The sequence below is a fragment of the Acanthochromis polyacanthus genome, chromosome 21 (assembly GCF_021347895.1).
Source record: "Acanthochromis polyacanthus isolate Apoly-LR-REF ecotype Palm Island chromosome 21, KAUST_Apoly_ChrSc, whole genome shotgun sequence".
NCBI lineage: Eukaryota > Metazoa > Chordata > Actinopteri > Pomacentridae > Acanthochromis > Acanthochromis polyacanthus.
In genome coordinates this window covers 26421833-26446154 of record NC_067133.1, presented here as the reverse complement: position 1 = coordinate 26446154, position 24322 = coordinate 26421833, and the positions used below count along the sequence as shown (strand labels likewise).

The window sequence follows — 24322 nt, the reverse complement described above, 5'->3', positions numbered from 1 at the left end:
GCAGCTGTCAGCACTAGTTAATTACACTTCTTTCCTCTTTGCTCTCACCTTCTACCTCCTTTTCTGTTTCACACCGGCCCACCTATAATTCCATAACCTGAGTGAGCAGTGAAAAGGCCCACTGAGTTTTAGCACTCATAAATTGTAATCTGCGGGGCACAGGTGATTATTATGCAACCGGTAAGCATTAGGTCAGTGATTTGGACAAAAGATTGCATTTTAGGGTCAACCTGCTTTGCTTTTTGTGATCAGCACATTAACCTTTTGTATTTGGCAACACAATCTAATGTGTTCTGTTCACTGTGGGATGCAAGTTGACATGGAACCAAAGAGAGCATAAGTAATTCAGCTTACCTGCAAATGCACCAACAGCAGTTATAAAGAACTAACTAAATACATCTTTTGGAACTGCACTTTGGAATAAGTACTTGGAGTGTATTTTGTTATTTAATCACATTTTGACTATTTGCTAAAATTACTGATGTTGTTGCACTCATTGACACTCTCTATTGCTAAAGTTTATGATCAACTAAATATTGATCCATTTATTATTATTATTTACCCTCTAAAGACCAAATCCAGCTGAATGACTGGAGGTTATTTTACTCATCTAAACGTGCCATTCAGTTAGAAAACTTAACCAAATCTAAGTTTAATATTGGGATTTGTCGCCAAAAGCACTACATTTTCCATTTAAAAATAAATATTTTGGGAAAAAGAGAAAATGAAGTACAATATTTGGTGCAACCCTGAAAATGCTAATGACTCCATGTTACATGGTTTTGACTGAATTCAGCTGAACTGCAGGCTGTGTTTACATAGAGCAGAGAGGAAACAAGAATGGAAACAAAATATAGATCCATCCATCATCTATACTGATTAATACTCATTAGGGTCGCGGGGGGATGGAACCTACCCCAGCTGACCTCGGGCAAAGGCAGGGAACACCCTGGACTGGTCACAAGTCTATATCAGGGCTACATATACAGACAAACAACAAAATGTAGATGTTTTGCATATTGTAAAATATCTATTGTATGCTGAGTCACATTTTTCCACCAGTAATTAAAAAATACTATTACTAGCTGGTAATATTTGTGGGTACAAAAAAGTGTACATGTAGTGCAGGTTTTTCTTAACCCTTAGATGCATAATTGGGCCAAAAATGACTTTGTGAGGTCTTTATCATTTCATCTTTCAGCTGTTCCTCGAAAAACATCTTTTTGATATCACAACATTTAAAATTTGAAGTTTTTTTTCTAAAAAGAAATTGTAATATTTGTATTACTACCTCAAGCTCTTTATCACTGATAATATCATACAAGATACAATGCAGTGCACAAGCTTGGAGGGACAGAGAGCCGTAACAGCTGGAGGAAAAGAGTAGAAAAATGTCAAAGAAATTGAGGTTGACATTCTTCCAGTGCTGTTCTATGTAATATTCTTTTTTTTCAATCATCAAAATGTTCAAATTATGTTATAAAATGAAAAATAAACATATTTCAAGCATGAAATCATTCATGTGTGGGCAAATATATAATAAAAACAATAATACAAATGAGTATTCTTAACCAAAACGACAACACCGGCATAAAACACACTGATTCTTACACAAGTGATTTTTGTCCCACTTATGGAAGAGTGTGGGTTCCAATCATTTGTGCATGTAAGGGTTAATGCAGTTTTTTCAATCAAATGAATTCAACTTTAATTTTTTCCTCAAAAAAGGTTTGAAGCAATATAACTTTGCCATATTTCACAAAGACATTTTTGGCTTCTCTCTACTTGTCGTCATGGTTGTTTTATTTCCATGGAGGCTAATATGAGCTCAAATACAACCTTGACCAAATGAGCTATTCCTTAAAATGGATAAATTGAATTTGCAGAAATTACCAGCCTTATTATAACACAAGACTTTATTTTACACCGTTTCATAAATGAATACATGCTATGTAACAGCTAATATAATTGCAGGGAAATTATTCATTTGTGCTGGGGCGAAACTCTGCAGAGCTACTGTTAAATTGTCTTTTAAGAATACAAATAAGGCCATCAGTGTTTTAAAAGCTGGTTCATACTTCATTGTGAAATTCTGTGTTTGCTGCGTGACATTATGTGATCAGACAGTTTGGGGCTGTCATCCATCCAAACAGCTAAAGCTTGGTACAGTATAAAATGTTGATGACTGAGCGTGATATTATTCTTTGTGACCCTTCCACAGTCTTGCTTTCAGATTGCCGACAGTGTAGCCGCTGCCAGATGCATGTGTGCATGAAACACATACACACTTGAGGAAAGAAACTTACATATATACATCAAACATATTACATACTTTACATTAACATATACCACACATGTATACCCGCACACAGGACAGACAGACATGTATATACAGCCTGTTGCCTACAGTAGACCACTATGTGTGCATTTCCACACACAAATTGCCCAAAGAAGCCAGAAACTTATATAATATCCACCCATAATGGTTTGTTGAAACTATTAGAGCTTGATAAATGTACAAGTACTGCAGAGTCATGACTAAGGCATGGCCTGATAGATCTGAACCGTGTAATACTCTCTGTGAGAAAGTGCCAGTGAGGGCATTCAACAAAATATGTTACTTTTCATAATTAATAAGGAAGCGCATCTTCTCTTTGTGAACATTCATTCCACTTACACAGCTTGAAGTGTTTGACTATGTCTTTTTAATGACAGCATCTGCCAAAAGCTGGAGTAACTTTCCATCTTGCTGCGTCCACAACTTTCTCTCACATATCTTGCGGTCCTCTCCTTCCAGTTCTTGTGTTATTTTATTTAATTTTTTTTTAACTCTCTCTTTCTTCTCCCGGGGCATCTTCTTTTCTTTGTTTGAGAATTTAACACACATACTGCCGAAAAAGCCATTTAAAGTTAAGTTTGAAACCATCAAACCAGCGTTTCTGAGACGAGCGTTGTGCAACAAAAAAACGGTAAATAATCGAAACACATTGCAAGACATCCGTCACTGCTGTAAACCGCTGGAGTCAGAAATGCAAAGTGACAAAATGAGATGATGAAATAAAATACACTCTAATCACAGTGCTCTTTACATTACTGCACACTGTGATGTTGCAAAAGTAATCATTTTTGGGGTAATGCCTAATAAACTTTACAACAAGTCGCATTTTTTAGCTGTTGTACCAAATCGGTTTTCCATTCTGCAATGAAAGCCTCCATGTGAAGCATTATGCATCATTCCAGTCTTTAAAATCATCAAAATCTCATTATCATAATAGCTCTGTCTTTTATGGAAGACTACCATGAAGACGATAATTTCTTTCTTTCTGTGATTAGCTTTGAGAATAGGCAATTACCGCATTCATTTTTCACGACTGTGATGTGATGTATTTTCTGTAATTTCTAATCTAAGAGACAATGCGTGGGTGAAATATGCCACGGGTGTTTTGTATTTGCTTGCAACTGTATGTATCACATGCACCCCATTGCACCCTGCCAATACAGCTACTAATAACTGATAAACAAGAGCCATGAAGGTCTTCATGCAGAGCAGAGCGTAGAATTAACATTTCCTCCTCACTAATCCGCAAATATCAGCCTTTGTGAGTGTGCTGCACACAATAGATCAATTTAAGAAGCCTCGTGTAATCACAGCCTATAGAAAATTAATCACAGTTCAGCATCCTTGCAGGCACGTGAACCATGCACACACACAGAAACATGCAGTCTGCACCAGTATTCACACATGCATGCTTGAATGAGAGCCGTCTTACTGGAATACGTCCTCATTAGTGCTTTTCACTCTCCACATGTCTCTCACCTCTAATGTCTCTCACACAAACTCACTTTCTCCCCTCAGTCTGATGTCTGATGTAGACGTCACAAAGCGAGGGAGAGAACCAAAGAGACAGACAGAGAGATAAACTGGCAGATTCTCAGTCCCTACTTAACCTAAGTTTGATTTAGAATGAGTTGACAAAGAAACGCCTCAAGTAAAACGAAGAACATTCCGAGTGCTGGTTTGTTGAGGGCTCGGCCTTGAAGATCCTCGCATTTTGTTCTTAACGGCGAGGCTGCCTGAAAACTGACGGCTAATTCTGCATGTGAGGGGAAAACAGGGAAGAACAACGGGTGACGGATCCTTTGTCAATGCCTATTAAATGTACATGATTTAGTGTTTTGCTGTGATTGTGCACGTACGGTATAGTGTGTGTGTATGCGTGTGTTTTTTGCGAAGCAGGCCAGAGCTGCTTCTAAGTCTATGTGACAACTGTGTCCAGAATGTCAAGCAAACTGACGCAGGGACAAAACCTCAGGGTCACTCAGCCATCTGTTGTTGTTCCTCATGTATATGTATATATATGTGCATTTGGGTGTTTGTTTGTTGCACAAAACAGTGTGTGCTAGCATGTGTGTAGCTGTTCTACCTCTGTGTGTGCGTGCATATTTCAAAGATTACTATGACACCCTTGTGTGTGTTGTGTGTATACATAACAGGCACGTGTAAATAAATGATGCTGACAGTTTTATTTCTTTACCGTTACTGTGTAATCTGCTATTACAACATAATGGCCAATCATTCTGAATAGGATCTTAAACTGTGTGACTGAGTGTGTGAGTCTCTCTGTGTGTGTATGTGTGTGGGTGCTATTTGATAAGGAGCTAAATGGGAATGAAGACTCTAAATTGCCTTTGCAGTTTGAGCTCAGCCGTTTAGCCTGGTTATGATTATTATACTGGTGGTGTTTCTCATAAAATGATCTCCAACGCTGAATCTGTCGTGTTTATGTTTCCTTTGAAAGGCTCTATAATGGCATACAGAGAGTAGCTGTTTGCTGAACTGTTGTTTCACATCTATATCCTCCATAGATACTACAGCTGTCTGACAAAAGCACTTAGAATCAGCCTTGTTTATGTGACTGGGATACTTCTGCTAAGGTGAAATATCTGCTATTTGGAAAACTGGACATTTGATAAATTAAACATAACTACTTCTGGAGTCATTAGCTACGTCATTAATGGATTATTTTGCAAATATTTCAATATTATTAACTGTGACAAGGACAGCACAGTGGCTTGGTGTTTAGCGCCGTCACCTTGCAGCTAGAAGATCCCCAGGTCACCTTTCTGCATGGAGTTTGTATGTTCTCCTTGTGCAGCATGGGTTTTCTCCAGGTGTTTCAGCTTCCTCCCACAATGCATAGGTGTGGGAGTGTGATTGTTTGTCACTTTATGTAGCTATGTGAACCCCCCCCCCCCAAAAAAAACAAAACAAAACAAAACAAAAACAAAACAAACAAAAAAAAACACTAATGAGGATAAAGCTGTGTATAGATAATAGATGGATGGATGGACAACAGTCACAAAATGCAAGTCTCTGTTTCAGTGGTGCGTTGAGGTACAATTGTCAAAGCCTGCTGTTGTGTTTCTGCTTTTGCAGCTGGATTGAAAACGAACATTCAGCTTGTTGCAAATAGTGATACCCTCTGCCCCCACCTCGTCTCCAGATTCCCCTGGACACTCAGTGAGTTACCTCCCTCCCTGTTTAGTTTAGTTTAGCCCCCGTTGCGGCCGAGAGCCGTTGCCTTTAGTTTCAGTTTTAGTTTTCCCCGTTCTGTCGTTTTCCTGTGTCGCCGAAACGGAGTGTTTTCTGTTTATTTAGTAGATACTTTCATTAAATCCCTTATTAAATTCACCTGCCTGTCTGATTGTCTGCTGTTTGGGTTCAAAACACCGCCCTGTTCATGACAATTACTCTACAATGTATAAAAGAATTAAATAAAAACCACTGAATGAGAATGTGTATCCAAACTTTTGACTGGTGTAAATTAGATGTTTGTCATATTTTTCTTATTGTCTAAGGCAGATATTGTTTTCTGTTGTCAGTTCTGACAGTAACAGCTTTTCATGGTACATCAAATCACCTGTTTGAGAAAAGGTTTTGGATTGCTAGTGGCGTCCAGAGGCAAAAGGATCCGAACAACTGTTTAATCAACAATCAAAGTTGTGATTGTAGACAACCAAAACAATAGTCTGCACCAACAGAATTTGAATCGATAGTGATTCTTCACAGAGCAAAGTAAAGTTGGTTACCTTACTGAGAAGTTGAAGATTTACAGCCTGTCGTCTATAACTCTTTATCTCATGACTCACAACAGCTTCCACTTCTTCTGTTGTTTCTCCCTGTAGTTTTTGAAACTTATCTGACAACCGAAAATGCGAAAAATTACTTTTTTGGGGGCATTTTTGGTAAACAATCACGGTCAGTAAATCCATCTGATGAATATAATTTCACTTCCTGTTTAACCAATTGACTGCTTTTAATGTGAACCAGCAGAAATGACAAAAGTATTATTTGTTATTGTGATTGCTGGCAGGTGCTCATTTGCGATTTCCATGGACCTGAGAAAAACATTACATTTGGTTTCAGTCAACAGCCTGGCCTGAGCAGTTTTAAGCTGAAAATCATCCCTGGTGACCAGAGTTAGATCTATGGAGAGGACCGAAGAAGACGTCAGGTCAGGAGCACAATCAAGACAGGGTTGTACACTGTAAATTTACACCCCAGGGTCAAATTGTCAATTTAGTGTCCTATTGTAACATGCTGATAGCCTAGCCGCGCAAGACAACCCACGGCAACGAATTTAATTCTCTGCCAGGGTGGGTCTAGTTACCCTCCATAAGGCTCGAGGCTGGATTCTCCTAAAACTGGCCGGACGAATCACCATGAATGTAGAGTCAGAAGGCGGGCGTAACTAAGTGACGACAGAGGCGCGCAATAAACAGTTGTCTTTCGACTCGGCTTTGGCCACAGCCCTTAAAGATTTGAAGCTAAAATTCAACTTGAAAGATAAACAAAGGACGGCACTGAAGCGTTTCATTGAGAAGAAAGACGTATTTGAACTTATGCCGACAGGATATGGCAAATCCTTAATATACCAATTGGCTCCGCTGGTTGGGAAGCTAATGGGACTTAGCCACAATCCACCGGCCCTCTAGGAACTCCGTCAGCCTATTCGTTGCACTGATTGGTTGTATACCTACCCAATTGCTGCAGAGTGATTTGAAAGACAACCTTTTAGCCCGCCTCCCTCCCTGTCAAGCGGCCCTAGACCCTTGTGCTTTCAGAACATGGGTCTAGCGTGGCTAGGCTAACATCCTGAGGCTTCTAAGGGAAAATATTTAGCATAAATGACCTCAACTGTATTTGTGCCCTCCAATTGTGCTGTGTGAATGCTCACAGCAATTTGAATACACTGAAGTGTTTTGGCCCACCGACACAATCATCCCACTCCACTGCAGCGTATTTGGCTCTTTGTGGTCTCTTCTTCTTCCCTAAAATGGAATTCAAGTTGAGGGGGTTCATTCAAACTCGGTGAACATCGCAGACGGTGTTTGACAAGATACTTCCAGAGTTCGTTCTCAGCGTAGCAGGAGCACTGAGAGCAGTGTACTGCTGCGCAATGTGACTGCTTAATCAGAGAGACTCAACCGTTTTGATTGTGCCATGCGTGTCAGTAAAATTCAGAAATATAATTGATCAAAAGCGCATTCTGAGCTTATTCTCTTGAATTTGTTTCAAAATACAAAATGAATATCAAAGAAAAAAAATCATTTCACATATTCCAAAAAAGACATGAATTGTCATTTTGTCCAGTTAGCGAGGACTTCAAAAATCTCTTCTGTCCTCATTTCACTCCTCTGCATCTCCTTATCAACAAACGATTTCTCAGCTTGCTGCTAGTCCTTGCCCGACCAAGTGAACCTCTGCTTTTTTCTCTTCCCTGCCCTCATCTTCACTGCCTCTCCCTGAGTGTAAGTTAATGACATTGCAGTAGAAGGAGAGCAAAGGCACTACGAGTGAAATGATGAGAGAGGGAGAAAGAGGGCAGAGGAGGGATGTCAGTAATGCAGAGACCTGACTTTTCTTAATACTTTCAAGAGCTCTCTCTTTGTCTCGCTGTTTCTTTCTTTCGCTCCTTTCATCTTTATCTGTCTGGGAACATGGGTTCACTGATTTCCTCACTAACTATATAAGATCAGCCTGTTCGAAGTCCAGCATTTAAATTCTCATCACACATGCCGCTGTGGATTTGTGTGCACATGTGCCCTGTGTGTGTGTAGAGATTAATTACTCAGAATTTAAAGTTAAATATCTGTGAGATTATTCTTCTCAGTGAGTTTTGTTTTAGGAAAGAAAAACAGAACGGATGAAGGGAAGAAAGGCAAGGAGAAGAGAGGACCACATGTATTTCCTCCCTCCTCCTCCTCTTTTCTCTTTGAGATGCTCCAGAAGATAACAGGGTCAGGGATGGAGGGATGCACAGTTGGAGGAGAAGAAGGGAAGAACGACAGAGTAGGAGAAGGAGAGACAAAAAGGTTGACACAACAATGAGAGAGTGTTGCATTTCCCTGCATGAGAACGCTTGATGTGTCAGTGCTGTATATGAACGTGGCCATGCACATGTTTGCACGCATTCATGTCCTTGTATATGCGCACGTCTGGAAGTAGCTGTGTGTTAACATAGACCTTGTCTTATGTCCTTGTGAGTGAAAGTCTGTATGATGGCGTACATGTGTGCGTGCATGTGTCTGACGCTGTTCAGGGACTCACTGTGGTCAGCATGAACTGTGTGTGTGTCTGTAAGTGTGAGGCTTCTGTCTGTTTGGGAGTTTACATTTGGATTTGATTGTGCGTGTTCCTTCCCGTGTGACGTGTGTGAGCATACAACTCGTGTGTGTTTTCCTCAGAGTTATTTTTATCTGCTCATCACAGCAGGAGCCGGAGTTTCACTCCAAGTAGGTCACAAGTGATGATCTCAAATAAGGATAAATAAAAGGCGCACAACAATGAGATATTAGAATAATACGTGTGCGTCTGTGTGTGTGTGTGTCATGTTAAATCTGTCTCTTGTTCTCATACATGTGCACAGATACCTGCAATCAGACATGTTGTTATCATGATGAAAAATCCAACCTCATCAGCAGTCTTTGTCAGACTCCCACAGGAATGACAAGATGGTGTCTCATTTTTTTTCAGCTGCAAGCTCAGTTTTATTATTCAGTTTATTATTCTTTTCCACGGTTTTGTCATTTTCATCCCCATTTGATTTGCTTTTTTTTAAATTGTGAAGCATTTCAAACTCTAATTTGTGCTGTAAAATATAAGTTATTTCAATATCTTTTCTGAAGTGTCCAGTGTCAGAAATATTCCTAGTTGACAGGTACATGTGGGATGAATTATAAGTACTCATAGCCTGTTAGTATAGTAGTCACATTATGCTGCTGATGGAGGGTTGTGAAACAGTGACCTTGTGTGAAATCATCTGTCTTTTCTTTTATTTCTACTGATTCTGTTCAGAGGCAGAGGCAGCCGCATCATATTTATATTATCTTTAGGGCTGGTGATACTTCATGCATTGTAGAGAGGACTTATGGATATGTCCCTCAATATCTTGTGAAGGGTACTGACTGTATATATGTAGTACCAAAGCTGTTGCTCCTATGTGTCTAGCTTTTGCCATCACATGGAGAGGTTTTTGTATCCTCAGCAGCCATAAAAGTTTAAAGACCCCCTTTGATGAAAATCAAGTGTTTTACCTTGTTAACATGTCTTTGGTTCTGTGTTTATATGCCAGAAGACATGTCATGAGCAAAATAAGCAGACAACACCATGGGTGAGTATGTCTGCCTTGAAATTAAAGCATACTGACTACTGTCTCAAAAATACTGATTCAGATTCAATTTTCTCCTCCTCTTCCACTCAGGAAGCTACCTCTGGAGAGCACCTACCACTTTGAAAATTTGTCATTTTGCACAGGATTTGGATCATGTGATAAGGCAGTCATACTTTTTTTTTTTCACTGTAAATAAAACATTGACAGATTTCCTCCCCCTGCCTGTGCTTTTCCCACCAAAACAATGCTCTTATGACAATTTTGAGGGGACACCATTGCTGCATCCTGGGCTTGGCACTACCCAGTATGATTATGATTAGCTGGAAGAAGTACAAACAAGCCAGCCCCCCCCCAAACAGAATGATAAATACTCTTCTTTTTGGAACCGGTTGCTATTTTGAACATCAGGCTTAGGGATTGAATTTATCCAGTACCAGCGCTTGCCATCGCTTTGGGTAGAGTAGTTTTACAGTGTTACAGAGTTGTAGGTCAGCTGGTCGACAAAAAGAGTTTGTTTTCATAAGAACAAAGAACTTTAAAATATTTTGTTTTATTGCACAGTGATGCATTTTAGGATTCTATTCAACACTTGGAATGGGACTTTAAAAGATGCTCAGTGACATGACAATGGAAACTTGAGAGCAATTCAAAAGAAACAGAAGCACAACACTGTTAGCAGTTCTGCTCCACAAAGAGCGAGCTTCAATAATTTGTTCCATTGTTCACTAAAAACAGAGAGAAAAAAATGTAGCAAAAATATTCAGTGCTGCCTAAGCAAACAAGAAATGACAGCCAAAGCTCCTTTCTGTGTCTGACTTCAGCTACATCAAAACACAACTGTCCAGATGAGCCTAAATATGTAAAGGGAATCCTCAGCGCAACACACTCACAGAGCTACACTTCACTTCATGCCAGAAAACACAATACTTAAACAGTGAATGTCACAATGTTACTAAAAGGGTACATTCTGAATTAGAGGCTGTGGCCGCACGTGAGGGTATGATGGAGTGTTACATTGAAAGGTTTGATATTTGCAGCAGCTGCAGTTGCGTAGACATTGCGCCGGACTTTCCGTGGCAAACAGACGAGGAAGCTGACCCTGAAGGTGATCTTGTTTGGATTGGCATCCCAAAGGAAGAGTTGAAGGATGTTGCTCAAGGAGAATGATCTACTAACTGCTCTCCGAAACTACTTGAACAAGCAAAAGAGCAGATGGATGTAAGGAAATATCACAGCAGAATTTGTTCATCACTGTAATGAAAAAATGTGGTAAAAAGTCACGTTCTTCTGGAAACCTGCTGCACTCTCATAATTTAGAACAAGTAATGCCAACATAAAGTAGTTGGCAGTAAACCCTTTCTTTTCTATATTCAACACTAAAAGTAAAGCTGATTTATTGGCTTCAATACAATAAAAAGTCTCAGACTTCTTGTGACTTTTGAACAGTTTGCGCTTTCAATTTGTTGATATTTCGCTACTGTATGTCAATAGCTTTTCTATATGTTACTTTCCCCTCGTAATTAAGCTCCTGTGTATGGCATACACCATGATAACATCCCCAGAAAATGCTTCTGGCCAATATTTGCCATGACTGATAATTATTGTTACACCCATTGGTTACAGTACTGGCTCTGGATGATCACTCCCTCCCTGTCTCCCCTACCTTTTTTGGCTTCTCCCAGTGTGTCCTTGTATATTTGTCTGTTGTTCCTCCTATCCAGCCACTAGTCAACAGCTTGTGCAGCACACTTGAACAAGTTTGCGTGATAGCCGATCTATATTCCAGAGCAGAAACATGTAAACAACAGTGAGGCGTGAGATAGGAACAGACAGGACACACTGAAGTCAATTGCAGGCTATGTTCAAATGCTATTAGTACAGAAAGTCCTCACTTTAGGCTTGTGGAAGCGTCAGGGTCAGGACCTGTCTGGAAGACATCTCTACAAGTGCAGTGCAGAATATTATAGATGACACGTCATGTCCTGTCTGCTCAACTGAGATCTCGGCCTCTTTATCAAACACCTTAAAATGACACTTACAGTTAAATAGGAATTGAAAGACTCCCCCTGCAGAGTATAACTTCCAGCTTATATATGAATTGTGATTCAGATTTAGAGGCTCTTGGAAAAAATAACGCTCAGTGATGATAATTCAGTTTAAAGATGTCATCTTGCCGGTTTCTCCAAAAGGCTACAAGCAAATTAATCCAAAATATAGCATAATTTGTGAGTATGCTTGTATGCATATTTAATTTAGGTAAAGACCAAAATATACACTACCGTTTAATCAGTTTGTGGTTCGCAAGACAATTTCATGTTTTCCATGAAAATGCACACTTTTATTTTTGTGCTAACATAATTGCACAAAGGTTGTTCTAGTCATCAATTAGCCTTTAAACACAATTAGAACACAGGAGTGATGGTTGCTGGAAATGTTCCTCTGTACCCCTATGTAGATATTCCATCAAAAATCAGCCATCTCCAGCTAGAATAATCATTTATCACATTAACAATATCTAGATTGTATTTCTGATTCATTTAATGTTCTCTCCATAGACAAAACTGCTTTTCTTTCAAAAATAAGGTCATTTCTAAGTGACACAAATTTTTGAATGGTAGTATGTTATCAACCAACTGATTCATAGTCAAACTAAATGTATTAATAGCATTATAACAGTACTGACAGTAATCCCACTACGGGCTGCACTATGAAGCACGATGTTACGATCCAACCTCTGGGGGTTGGCTGGATGCAACAAAAAAACAAATGTTATTGGTTGAGGTGAAGGGATTTATTGCTTAGTGGTGAACGGAACATAAGAGGGACAATACAGAACACAAAACTGGCGAGTGAAGCTAAATCAATGAACAGAATAAAACCAGATGAAAGCAAACAGAGTTTCTCAAACTTATCTAAACCCAAAAAAAGTAACTAAACTCCCGAGCCAAACAAAACTACAACAGCAACAGCCACCACCAGTAACAGAAACTAAAACAAAGGGTGCAAAAACAAACCCAACAAAACTGGTGCCTCACAGTCACAAATTTGACCACACAAGTCACAAACATGCATTGACCACACAGGTAACGAAGACTCAAAACTCAAATGGTTTCTTCACTAAGCCCACACTGTCTGTAGCACTCACCACGAGTGTCTACAGACCAAAGTGGTCTGCGGTACCCACCAGCCCAACCACACGTACCTACAGACCAAAACTCATCAAAATGCAAACAAATGATCACACACAGAGGCACCAGGGCGGAGTGGTCACAAATACCAGCCACGCAGACCAAGAACATGGTGGCAGGTATATACACTCTGCAGGTGTGGTGATGGCTGGTCCAACTGGTTAGGAAGAGGGGAGCTGGAGGGTGGGCCAATCAGAGATGTCAGAAGGCGGGGATAACAAGGCTGCAGTGCAGGTCGTCAACTCCTGACTCGTTGGCTGGAACAGCTGGCAGCTGGGGATCCTGGAGAGACTCAGGCACAGCCACAGCTGAACCCACACATGCAATTTTCCCCACAAAGGCCCAACAGATAACCACCCAGAAACCAAACAGCACACCAATACTGGTGTCCGGAACACAGGATTAGTGGGTTAGTAAAATATGTTGAGCCTAAAACCAGAGTTTTAACTGTCTTTTAACCTGGCTTGATCATCATTGTAACTTTAAACTGACTGTAAAAAAAAAACATTATCCTTTCACCATTTCCATTCCTGATGTTATTTTTCTATCAACAATATTATCAAATTGTAAGCTGAGTGAATATGTTATATCTGCAAACCTACTGAGTTGTAAGTTTGTAATGACACTGAACAAACCCATGTAGTTACAGCAGTGCATACTTTATGCATCACAGTGTCATGGGAATGTACATGCATTCAGCTGGTGAAACAAAAATGCATATAAATGTTGTTTTTTTGCAGCTCAGTCACTGATTCACTGCCAGCTTTACACTGCTGGTTTTAATACGGCACAGACTAGCAAACAGAGAATATTTAAAACTAACTTGACTTTGATTTTATCAGAAGTTTAAGTGATTTTCACACACCCTACGTTTTGGGACAGCATCAGACCTAAATGCACCTTTTGAGTAAATGGTAGACATCAAAAGTCACCAAATGGTAAAATAAGTAGATTAACTCATATGATTGCCAGTTTTCTACCAGCAGTTCTCTTGTGCATAATTTTCAGAAACTGTGCTTTTACTGTAATACATTTTTTATGTTTCTTTTAGCTCTCAATTATAACAGCTTGTTTTTCTGGACTGAAATAGGCAGCGGGCAATCTGTCCATTTTGTGCAGAAGAAGAGTCAAATGGTGCGTTAAACACACCTCAATCACCGTGGGGATAGTAATTATCTCTGACGGGGGTTTTAGGCTTTGTAGAACCAACCCTACACAAAGAAAGCCAGACTCTGTCCGACTTGTACTGTGGTGCACCCCTCTGACCCATGTGTGGTCACAAGTTTGCAATATTTCAGTTGCTCACGTTGCTTAGAGGTAAAAAATAAAAAGCGCCACAGTCCTCATCCCATTCACTTAGTAAAGAAGCAAACTCAGCACCATATTGCTGTAAAATGTGTTGGTACATAGCACACTGTAAGACAGCTTTAAATACCATCAAGACAAATTAGTTTCCATTGTTTAAAAGGTGAGAAAGACTGGGGGTATTTATTTGAAAAGCACAGCATAAAATATCTGTTCTACGTGGCTGTAAAATCTGAAGTATGACACGGGTAAGACATTCCCTTCAAATAACAGATGTAAATCTCAAAATCTACTTCACATATTTGTCATCCATGTCTCTGAACCTCCCAGAAAGCCCTGTCTGAGCATTAGCAGTTTTTAAAATTGCTCCAGAATGTAAAGAGAATTTAACTCTTAACTGTGTGTTTCCACTTGAAACACCATTTATCACACTTTAAACTGTTGTGTGGAAAAATAAAATGACTTGGCGCTGAATAAAACATGAATGCGGTTTGGCCTAAATTAATCTTGCATAGCCAAGTTTACAGGGGTCTGGAGGATTCCAGCACAATAGTCAGAGAAAGGCAGAGACCGTGAATTGTGGTTACACTTTAAAGCCATTAGAATTACACTTGAGCGAACTTGTCTGACCGAAAAGTAAACTGAGTTGCCATCTCCAGAGGCAAAAGTTTAACATTCACATTTCATCAGGATTTAAGAATTAAAGACATAACTGAAATAACTGAAGGGTGATTTTCTTCTCTGCTTTCTCGGGTCCTCGTTCTCTCTTCTCTGAAATATTACCAGGCAGCTAAGCCTTAAAATTGCTTTTCCCTTTTAATAACATTATCAATCTGTGTTTTTCTATCATGCAGATATGCATTAGGATTCATATGCTGCTTTTAATAGGCTTTTTATTTGACATTTTGAGGTGCAAAATAGAAGAGAGAGCAGCAACAAGTGAAAACTGACAAAAGAACCAAATATTAATATTGCTTTGTTGCTTTTATTTTTCAAATTGGCTGCGTTTGCTATCTGTTTCTGCTGCAACTGTGATGTGTTTATGGACACCAGTTACCTCACCAAGTAGCATAAAGTTGTCTGTTGAGAGCAGCAGTGTAGTAGCAGTGAGCAACAGCTGATGACTAAAGTTGTTCTGTACAGCAGGTGTGACTGTGAAGCACCTACAGCTGTGGTACAGCAGCTTAAGTGGGCTTGATGAGATTTCTGCATAAACTGCACTGGTACATTGATGGTGCTACTCTTATCATTTGAAGTAATAGTTGCAAGTGAGCATCAAACACTCACGCTTGTCCATCTTTATTGTGTCAATTGGCCAACATAGGAAAAAAAGAAAGAAAAAATGACTGCCAGAGTCCAGAATTAATGGTACCTTCTTGTGCACAGTTTAGCTGTGCTCAACACAATTTCAGAATCCCTGCAATAACAAGCGAATCGCTTATTTTATGCTTTTTTCATGCAAACAACAACAATAAAAGGTGAAAATCTGGTGACAAGGTTGTCAGGAAAACATCTTAAATAATGGCATGATCCTGTACTGCAAAATGGCAATTATTTGTAAACTAAATAAATAAATACATATACAAATAACAACATAATGTGTCATGGTATGGTCACACATTCTTAGAGAAAATATTACTATTTATTTATTTATGACAGTCAACTTCTAAATTATCTTTTTAAAACCATTTATCAATCTTTTATATACTCTTGTTTTATTTAAATGTCAGTAAATACCTGTGGTTTTTTTTCTGATTTCAATACAGTAAAGGAAAAAAAAGTACAATTTTACAGTCAAATAAATTAAAAGAACAAGTTACCTTTTGCAAAAATACTGATTTCTGATGTGGATGTTTTTTAGTTTCAGTGAGTATTTTTCTTTGAGAGTTGATGCAAATTTAGTTTTTCTGATTGGTAGTGTCTACAGATACGGACCCGTACCCGTAGCCTGTGGTCTACGGATACGGCACTTTCCATTTGCCAGAAAGATACGGACCCGTATGCAAGTCTCGCGAGTCAAGAAGCCGCTAACCACTGCAAACTGTTGAAAGGTAAGCAAAGGTTAGGTTTAGGGTTAGGTTTAGGGTCCGTACCTGTAGTACCGATGCTACGGGTCCGTACCTCTAGCGTCTACCGGGAGTCACGTGACCACATCTCGCGTATCTGATTGGCAAATGGAAAGTGCCGTATCCGTAGGCCACAGGCTACGGGTCCGTACCTCTAGCAACTAGCTTTGTGATTATGTGAGTTAATAATTGTAATTTACCAAACTTGACAAATCTGAAAAATAAAGTAATTTAAAAAAAACATGTTAAATACTGTTGAGAAACATCAACTTCTTACAGTGTATGCTAAAATATAAAAGTGTAATGACAAGATTATGAGTAATTCAGACCAGATTAATGGGAGTGGAGATGGATGCCCAGCTGCAGAGTTATATACTGGTTGTAAATATGATTAAATTTAATGCAAATTTAATATTACGTTTTATCACTGATACTTCTTTGCTCAGAGAAGCAACCAGCATTGTAGGAAAAGTCAAGTTCTGGTATTGTATTTAATATGCACTGCATGATATTGCAGTAAATACTTTAAGAACAATTGTACTGAGAAGAAGAGAATTTGGAGACAAAGTATGTCTGTCAGACTGTAGGAGTTAATATAACAGAGTTATACATTTTGCCATTAATACTTCAACATTTCACTTTTTGTGTGGCTTTGTTGGATTTTAATTTCACTTACATGCTTCTTCTTTGTACACATTAAAAAACTGTCAGATGGAAAATTAGTTAAAATAACTAGAATTTGTCTTCTGAATGTGACATCATGTCTGAGGACCCAACCTTCTTCCCATTTCTCACAGACCTGAAGTCTACAGCAGTGCCAGTGTAGTAATTAAAGCATTTTTCATGCTTTATGTACTTCATAATTGTAAGGTAATAATATAACTGTCACCAACTGTGGCAGGAAACAGTTCTTCTGCATTCTTCTTCGTGGCTGTTAATCCCAGTGGCTCTTGTCACCAGCCAGAAGCTGCCATGTTTTTGAAAGTGTGATCAACAGAGAGATGTCACCGCCAACTGAGTCAGTCTGAGCACACCTGCATGTGTGTTAAACTTGTGTGTGTTTGTGTGGAAATAAGGAATTAATCCGCAGAAAAATAGAGAGGAGGAGACAGAGAGTGACAGGTGGTAATGTCGGCCATTTTATCACCTTCGTCTGTCTTTCTGTGACAGTGCAAGTTGGCTGCTTAGCGCATTTATCCCTCAGGAGTTTGTGTGTGTTTGTGTATATGTTTAAGACTGGAAGTGTGTGCTTGTACAAAGAGTGTATCCACGCAGGTGTATTTGGCTGTTTATGTGAATTTCAGCTGATCATGGCTTTGCGCATTTCTCCTTTGGTCGAAGGACATGCGTTCCCTCAGGGTTCGAATTCAGAATGTGACTCTTTCAAATGTAGCGTATTTTGATGTCTACTCACACACACACACACACACAGACACACACACAAAGAGACACACGTAGCATGTCAGAAAGTTCACCGCACTGACAGCGGGACTGACAGAGGAAGAAAACAAGGATGACACAGAGAAAGAGGAAAGACAGACAGGGAAAACAAAGGGACCAGAGAGAGAGATCAAGACAGATTGAGATGGATTAAATACAGACAAACAGAACAAAGTCCTATTATACAAAATCATTAAACATACACATTCCATGTTCATCACAGGCTGGAGGGCAGGCTGTTTCCAGTTGAATGGATCTAAGGGGTCACAACTTCCTATCTTTGCTGTTCAACCCACATGGGTGCAAATCTGGCAGCAAATGGCAATTCAAAGTAACACAAATCAAAAATCTAATAGAAAAATAGTGACAATTCAAATTCATCATCAAAATTGCCTGTGATCTCAGATGTCACGTTTTGAACATCACAGACTGAAAATGACCAAATGCCAGAGACTGAAGTTTGAAATCATGCTTGGCTCTAACTGAACATTTAAATTCATGCAATTATGTGGAACTAAAAAGTAATTCATGACTGATGTTCAGGTACGACAGCAAAAATGTTTCAGGCAAATTTAAAATATCCATCTACGCTAATGGGTCAATTTGTAAATTGATTCTAAGGCTGCACTCTCACTGTGGGCACTTTTTTGCTCAGCAATTTTCTATTTTGTCTACATGTCTAATACTAACAGTAGCTGTCACTACTTTTTAAGAGGCACTTTGTCCTCCTACACCTCTCCTCTTCTAACCCAATTCAGTCTGAAATGCTCTCCAACAAATAACATTCCTAAAGATAATACATACTTGGTTTTTGAAAACACCGTGTCAGAAAATGTGTTAAGTTCTGTCCCACTTGTGGTTGTTAATGGGAGAAGAACAACATTAGAAAACCTGTCAGTGTGGTGCAATCTAAGACAAAACCACCCCTGTGACAGTGTTTTAGTGATTTATTAGAGCGCTGTTATTTAGGCTTACTTTAAATTGCACAAGCCTGAACTGCAAAATCTAAGTTGTCGTCTGTCTGGGGAATCTTTCAGTACTATATACTGCATCAACCACATCTACAGAAAGTGCATTTACAATGTCTTTAAAAAGTATGCACTTCCCTTGGAAGCTTTCCACTTTTATTGAATCATGTTCAATATAATTTGGCTTTTTTGACAAGAATTTACAACAAAAAAATACTTTCATGGCAAACACACACCTTTATACTACCGTTCAAAAGTTTGGACTCACTTAGAAATGTCCTTATTTTTGAAAGAAAGAGTGTCTTTTCAGTGAAGATAACATTGGATTTATCAGAAATACAGTCTAGACATTGGTAATGTGGTAAATGACTATTCTAGCTGGAAATGGCTTATTTTTAAAAGGCATGTCTACATAGGAGCAATGAGGCCCATTTCCAGCAATCATCACTTCTGTGTCGTAATGGTACATTGTGTTAGCAAATGGTGTTGAAAGACTAACTGATGGTTCGAAAACCCTTGTGCAATTGGGTTATCACGTGAATAGAAGTGTGAGTTTTCATGGAAAACGTGAAATTGTCTGTGTTCACACATACAAAGAATTCTAAATGATGATGCTGCCACCACCATGCTCCATGATGGGGATGGTGTCTTTATGATGGAGTACATTGGTTGGTGTCGGCTGATTATAGCATCTAATCTGATGACCAAAAAGTTCAGTTTTAGTCCCATCAAACCAACAAACCTTGATTTCAGTTGACTTCAGTCTCCAACATGCCTTGTAGTGAATTCGAGCAGAGATTGAATTTAAAGCTTTTTGTTTAGTAGTAGTAGCTTTCTCTTTGCTACTCTCCTATAAAGCTTTGACAAAGCAAGCAACAGCTGACATATACACAGCGTCTCTCTTCTCAGCTGCTGAATGTTGTAGCTCCTTTAGAGGAGTGACAGCTGTCTTAGTGGCCTTCCTCACTATTACCTTTCTGGCACAGCTCCTGAAGATGTCAGATTTACATGTACTTGTAATTTCCTTCTGCTTCTTAATGATGGATTTAATTGTACTGCAAGAGTTATTCAGTGTCTCATTTTTTTTTTCTTGAATCCATCCAGTGACTTATGCTTTGTAATGACCTTTTGAGTGAATAGCTTGGAGTGTTCTTTTGTCTTCATCGGGTAGTTACTTGCAGGAGTAGTGATTCATCAATGATTGGTCCCTGTAGATAAAGGTGTCTTTGTACTAAAATCACTAGAGGCACATTTACCTTACTCAGATTATCCATTTCACTAATTCTGCGACTTCTAGCACCAGTTGGCTACACCTGTGTTGAATTAGGTGAGTCACTTTAAAGGAGGTGAATATATAGGCAGTTACTTATTTTATATTATGTATGTCAAGTATTTTTAAAACAAAGTCTTGTCCAAAAAAACAAACAAAAAACAAACACCTGAGACTTGTTTACAATGACCACTATTCAGCTGTGCTTGAAGCCGTTATCCTGTTAGCTGCCCATCATGTAAGCTATTGACTCTCAGAATATTTTCTGATTTTGCTTTGGGGCTTCCAGACCTCTTCCTGTCAGAGGCTCCCCCAGTTTCTGAGTGCCTTTTGATGGTGAAGAAAACTGTATTCACTGACACCTTGATTTTTTTTCCACAGTTTCTCTGGAGTTAAGACCTACATTTTTTAGTATCATGATGGTCTGTCTGTATTTTATTGTTAATTGCCTTTTCCTCACCATTTTTACAGCAACACCCTACTTTCTGCAGTACAATACTGTTCAAAAAATGCTCTCGAGAGTATGGTGCCATGGTGTGCTCAACACTACTTTTATGCAGATTGAAGGGGTTGGAAGTAATCAAGAAAAGTTGGGACACCTGTAGGATTTGGTAGCACCGACTTTCAAGGTTTGATGAACCTCCATTGCTGCAGAACAGCTTAACATTGTTAACCCATTTCTTGGTCCCTGAAAAAGACTTCTTGTATAATTCTAAAATGTACATTATTTTTCAGTTCTGAATAACTTTACCTTTTTTTTAACCTCTTGTTACAGGGGGGAGTCGGAGAACCCAAGTGCAGGCACAGAAACAAATGGGTTGTGGCAAGAAAAGGGATCTTTAACTACATAAGGCTAGAATACAAACTAAGGGGGGACTAGAAACAGGGGGAATGACTGGGCAGATTGCTGACAAACTAAATGTAATTCAGAAAACAGATAAGACCACAAAATCTACAAAACTAAACTAACGACAGAAGGGAAAACCAAGAAACTCGCAGAAGGATAAACTGAAACCAAACCAACAAGACTGAATACTCACGACAGAAACAAAACTAGGCTGAAGGGGCAGAATAAAGTCCATGAAGCTGTGGAGGTCAGAAGTCTATGCAGGGATCCAAGTTTATGGTCTAGCAGGGAGTGAATGAATGAACAGAGTTTTTATACCAGTTGTGTGATAGTGAACAGGGGCCTCATCTATAAAGCTTGCGTACGCACAAAACAGGTTGTGATTTATAAAAACAAACTTGGCGTGAGAATGTGCGCACCAGTGCGCCAACCTTGATTCTTGATGCTTCCCCATTCGGAAAAGTCTTAGTAAAATTGCACATAAATTTGATTTGTTTTAGCTGAATTATATGTTGATCCTATATGGTATGGGACCTCCATATAAAACTGTACTAATTTGATGTATTTTAACAATCATGAATCTCATATATGTTCCACACAATACCAAAGTTGCATATTGTAATTGTATATTTCTTATAAGGTTACTATATGGCTGTTTCATATACTTTGCATGTGCAAAAATACCTTATATGAAGAGTATAAATTCAGAGGTTCCCAAATGACTGTCAGCGAATTTTTCTGTCTCCCCCATGACTGTCATGAAGGCAGTACAATTTTCGCTTTGGCATTTTTAGCAAATGAAGTGACTTGCAGCTTTTCACACAAGCTCGAAGCACAAGTCAACTTGGCTCGACATCATCCGTACGTGAGCGTGATTGGTGGATTTGAAGAGAACCTCCTGCGCGGGTTGTTATGTAAGCGCGCGAGAGGCTCGCCGTTGCTGGTGACTACGTGCAGAACTGCAACTTCCAGACAGACTTCGAGTGGTGGTGGAAGGACTAAAACAAGAAATATATGACTACACATATTTCCTCCGGCTTTCCATCAAGGTACACGTTTAAGCATGTAAAGAAGACATAGTTCTATCTAGCTTTATTATTTACCATATGGTTTCATTGATCGATGGTATTGTTTTAGCAAACGCTAGCCGCTGGCATTAGCTTGCAAGCATGTGCTCTTCTCCCTCGAAGTAGCTCCATTCAAGTTGAATATATATAAATTGTTTGTGTGTACATTAATTTTACATATTTATCAGCGTGCCTTGTGTTTGCGTGCACTCCTCAGTTGACAGTGTGGTGTTCCGTGAGAAGAGCTCCTGCCCGCTAGGCGAGTTTGCTCACACGGAGCTAGCTAACCCTAACCTTAACCGCAAAGAGGCTCGCTATAGGGGACAACAGAATTAGCTGTTGGAAGGAGCAGTTAACTTTGCCAGCGCAGTGGCTTCAACACAAACTACATAGATAAATCACTGCACAAACTAGCTCAATTTAAAGTGGTTGAGAATGTTGTAGATATCATTTTCTAGTACTGGTATGGGGAGCTGTACCTCAGCCTTTGAATGTTTGATACTTGTATGTTGTACTGAAGTTATTAATCAGTTCTTACTGTTGTGATACAGTAAAAATGTATTAAAAATATGCATTTTGTGGAATATTTCACAATATAACTAATTTGATGTTACTAGTTATATTAGGAAATGCAACTAATTTGTTATACATTTTAATAATTATTTAGCAATGAGCAAAAAGTATAGACATTGTATTATTCGTTTTGCACACTACAGAGAAACAAGTGGACATGGGTTTTATTCAGGAAAAATACTTCCCTCACAGATCATTCACATAGAAATATGTAGTTTTCTGAATTTATGCTGTGCCTTTGGTAACCTCTTTTTTGGTTGTGATTGTAGCATGACAAGAAAATTTGCTGTGGTGGAGTGGTGTAATGGAGAAGATGCCGGGAAATACAGTGAGGTGAAGACTGAGGCTATATGTCAGGGTTCACCAACTATATTTGCCAGAGGGCCAGAATTTTACCGGACAGTCACTTTGGGGGCCGGACCCTCAAACAAAAATTAAATAAAAATCGAATTTTGGCATAACATTATTATTTGCTGTTTATTTTTTATATTTTTCCATTTCATTACAAAACTGAAGGCATTTTTAGCCTTTATGAGTCAGTGCTCCTATCACCTGTACCACAGTCAACCACTAGGAGTGATAGAGATATTTTGCCTCATCTCAAGTCAACTTTATTCACAGAGCACTTGAAAAAGAAACACCGCAGAAGTGACAGGAAAAGGCCTCTTAACACGGGTAAAATGGCACTCTCTAAGGCCACGAAACGAAAAGTTGATGTGGAAAACAGATCCTTTAATAATGACTGGACTGACTGCTTTAATAGTGTGGACCACATGATATTTTCTCTTTGATCCTCACAATTTTGGAATCCAGTCGCGGGCCGGATTGGACGGTTCGGCGGGCCGGATTCGGCCCGCGGGCCGCCAGTTGATGATCACTGCTATACGTGCTTATGATGACTCCAACTTTGATGAGAATGGCTTCCCTCAATCTGACTACTTTTCCATCATGGAATGGCAGAAAGGAAAAAAACCCAAACATGGCTGGCCAGTCTACAGGGCATCTGTCAAGTTTGTCAGCAGTAAGTGAACTTTAAAAAGTGTCTTTGTTAGGTTGAATGTCATACATGAGTAAATGATTTCATGTGCCATATTGCCATGACAGGTAACCGGTTTCAGACAAGTGCAAAAATTAGAGAATACTTGTCAGTCAACAAAGATGAGCCTCTACCTCCGAAGAGGCCTTCTGTGCCACCATCTAGATATTCAGAATCAGACTCTGAAACGGATATAGAGGATCTACCACGGGTAGGTGAAATTTAAAGCTTTTTTTTCATAATTATACAGCCATGGCCATAAGTTTGGACACAAGTACCATGACGCTTGTGAATCTTAGAAAATACCACAAAATTGTCACTTACAATACAGTACACAACTCCTGAGAACTATATTAAGTTTCATATTTAAAAAAAAACATCAAAAGAGTTTGGTGTCATTTTGTTATTCTTACCAAATTCGGTTGTGAAAGTACTGCATTTTTTTGTTATTTTCTTCTAATATTATGTTTTGGGAACAAAGTTGTTCCAATTGTTGGAATTTATTGATAATATTATATCCCTTGTTGATTTGTTGACTAATTAAACTGGTGCTGTCAAAACATATTAGTTATGTTCTGTAATAGACATCAAAACAGACATAGTAAGTCATGCTGTGTCCAAACTTATGGCCATGGCTGTAGTTATTATAGTTTCACAATGTACAGTTTTCATTGCATTAACAAAGAAAAAAAAGTTATTTAACCTTGTCGTTTCCTCAGTATTTGTCATCCATACCACTGATGAAACAGTTTTATTTTAACATAAACGTGTTCTTCTTTTGCAGACACAAAGTAAAAGGCCAGCAACTACAAGATCACAGAATGTAGCCAAAAAAGTTGTGGATAAATATCAAGTCAGCCTAACACAATCTCAGAAACTTGATCAATT

The 24322-nt window shown here is 39.0% G+C and overlaps 2 long non-coding RNA genes across 2 annotated transcripts in view; both read left to right on the top strand.

Moving 5' to 3' along the window:
* The window catches only part of LOC127531537 (uncharacterized), a 145934-nt gene that overhangs the window by 19610 nt on the left and 102002 nt on the right, over positions 1-24322 (top strand). The window lies entirely within an intron of this gene.
* On the top strand, positions 23348-24309 carry LOC127531536 (uncharacterized). The gene is made up of 3 exons (XR_007938675.1): positions 23348-23419; positions 23503-23645; positions 24219-24309. It is a non-coding gene; the product is annotated as an uncharacterized LOC127531536 (long non-coding RNA).